This window comes from Elaeis guineensis, chromosome 8 (genome assembly GCF_000442705.2).
Source record: "Elaeis guineensis isolate ETL-2024a chromosome 8, EG11, whole genome shotgun sequence".
NCBI classification, from domain to species: Eukaryota; Viridiplantae; Streptophyta; class Magnoliopsida; order Arecales; family Arecaceae; genus Elaeis; species Elaeis guineensis.
Genome location: NC_026000.2, coordinates 52,842,691 through 52,845,594, shown reverse-complemented (window position 1 = coordinate 52,845,594; position 2,904 = coordinate 52,842,691). Strand labels below are relative to the sequence as shown.

At 35.1% G+C, this 2,904-nt stretch overlaps 1 non-coding gene across 1 annotated transcript; it reads left to right on the top strand.

The window, feature by feature from the left end:
* The first annotated feature begins 533 nt into the window (after positions 1-533).
* On the top strand, positions 534-640 carry LOC140851393 (small nucleolar RNA R71). Its single transcript, XR_012134146.1, has one exon. It is a non-coding gene; the product is annotated as a small nucleolar RNA R71 (small nucleolar RNA).
* Positions 641-2,904: the final 2,264 nt, after the last annotated feature.

Here is a 2,904-nt window from a genome sequence, read left to right as displayed (position 1 = left end):
TCACTGGGTTGGACCTTAGATTTTGCTGATTGAAATTTGGATTGCCTACATTAGGATTCTGGGACCATGAGAAATTCGGGTGATTCCTCCAACCTGGGTTATATGTGGGTGCATAAGGATTGTTCAATGGTCCTTGATAGGTGGCATTCACCTGTGCACACTCATTCGAGTAGGAACATTCTTCTAAGACATGGTCTGGTGCATTGCACCCTTTACACATGGGTGCAGATATTTGATTTACATTGGCTGGTCTCTGTAATTCTAAGGCTTCTAATCTACGTGTTAAGGTTGCAATCTTGGCCTCTGATGCTAGGGTTGGTTGAATTTGATGCATTCCTCCTCTTGAAGGTGTAGCTTTATCAGGTTCCCTAGTTGTTTCCCACTGTAAATTTTTCTCGGCTAGGTCTTCTAAGAATTGCCAAGCTTCAGTAGTTTCTTTGTCCATAAATTGGCCTTGACACATGGACTCTAGCATGGTTCTTGAGTTTGAATCTAACCCCTCATAAATGATCTGGCATAGTCTCCAAGTTTCTATTCCATGGTGTGGGCATTGGGTCAAAAGATTTTTGAAACGATCAAAGTACTTCCAAAATGATTCACCAGCTAGTTGGTAAAATTGATTTATTTCATTCCTAATCATAGCTGTTTTATGATGGGGGAAATACTTTTTCAAAAATGTTCTCACAAAGCCCTCCCAGGTAGTGACAGAATGGTTTGGCAGACTATAAAGCCACTTCTTAGCATTATCCTTAAGGGCAAAGTTGATTAATCTAAGTTTGACCTCATCCTCTGTTAATTACAGTTTCATGGTTGCACATACCTCCTCAAATTCTCTAATAAATATATAAGCATCCTCTAATCCTGTGAATTTTGGAAGCATATTTATGATTTGAGGTTTGATTTCAAAATTGTTAGCTGTGGGTTGTGGCAACCTGATACAAGATGGTTGGATGGAGCCAATTGGATAACACAAATCCTTAAGGGTCATGGGTTGGATTGGTTCAGCCATTGGAACAACAGGAATTGACTCAATTCTAACTAGACGACCCACACTCTTCTCCACACACGAGGTGTACGGTTCTCGATGTTTATACAATTTTTTTTATAAAATTTTTATGTATAAGAAAAAGAAAGAAAAGAGAAAAAATTCTAAAGAAAAGATCCTAAGGAGTCCTAAATCTAAAGAAAAGTAACCAAATTAATTTAAATTTTAATAATTTTTTTTTAATTTTTCAAACAAGTGAAACAATAAATTAAACTCAATCTATCCTAGGGTTAACCTAAATCTAGACAGCTCCTAACTGTTCCAAGATGACCCTTCAAGCCTTCCAAGTGGAGATTGATCAACTAGTTAGCCAGGTAAGTATAAGAGGTGGGAGGTTCACTCATCGTTGCCTTTCTAGACACCAAACGAGTTGGCCAGGCCAGCAACTGAACCAATTTAACAAACCACCCTCAGGGACTTGCCTAGACACCAACTAATCAAACAACTCAAACTTGGTAGAACTCTTAGGGTTCCTTGTCCTATTGAGCTCGAATTCCTTAAGGTTGACGTCTAATTGATTTTAAGATTAAAGGTCTAGGTAATGCAATATGATGGAGATGGTTTTTGGGCTAAGGAAGGGTAATGAAATCCCACCTTATCTTGTTAATGAGTTAATGCCTTAGATTAATTATGAAAATACAAATGCAAATAAACAAGATGACCAAGAATGTAAAAGATTTTAATTTAGAAATTTTTTTTTATTTTGATATTTTACTTCACGATTATGAAATGTCTTTTGTTTTGTTTTATTTTTTATTTTTTATTTTTTTTTTGTGATTAAGTAAATTCAAATGATTAGGTCTAAAAGAAAAGTAATTAACTAAAAATAATAAAAGAGAAATTAGAAGCGTACCTGAGTTTTCCAGCAATCACCAACTAAATCTAGAAACCTAAAGGAAAAAGAAAGAGAGTTATAAAGCACGAAGAACAAATATTTGAAAATAATTTAAAATGCCAAATCCCTAGCAACGGCGCCAAAAATTTGATGTGCAAATCTTAAAATTTGTAAATAAAATCGTAAGTGCACAGTGTGCAGAGTAGCACGACCAGCGAGTACGGGTCGATCCCACAGAGACTTGGTTTAAAAATGATTTTCAAATCTATGCTCAAGCGAGCTTTAACGAAAATCAAAAATCGAAAGTTGTTTGCTAAAGATAATAAGACTAAGGATCTAGGGTTTTTTGAATCCACTAGATCTAGATTAGGGAATTCTACCTAGAATTTTTCTTATTGATCCTAACAACTACTCCTCTTGTCTTTCCAAGCATAGATTATGAAGGGACTAAGGCCCAATGATAACCCATCAAGATTCTTTACAGGGAGTAGTAACTAGGATCCCTTAAGGTTTTCTCCTCCTATGCACTGAATCAAGCATGAACTATGAAGGGACTCTGATCCAACTGTAGTTCATCAAAAATTTTGGCAAAAGAGGAAGAAAAAGAAACCCTAAGAAAAAGAAAGAATCCTATGTAAAATCCCTACTCATGATCTAGCTTCATCGCAAACCCTAGAAGGGATGCTTAGCTAGACATGATCTAAATCTACTTGCAAAATTTAAATGCAGAAAAATAAACTACCCTAATTTCATAAATTAAACTATCCTAATTGCATAAAATTAAATTGCATAAATTAAACTATCCTAATTGCAAGAAAAATAAATTGCATAATGTAAAGAGATAAAATTGCATAAAAATAAGATTTTATATAAAAAAAAATTATTACAAAAACCTCAAAGCTCGAGGCTTGAGTAGAAAGCTAAAAATCCCACTATCTAGGGTTACAAGCTTGATCGGAAGGCCAGAATCATTAAAACAAGGGCCTTTGGGGGTTTTTTATAGGCATTTGGGGGTTATAAGGTT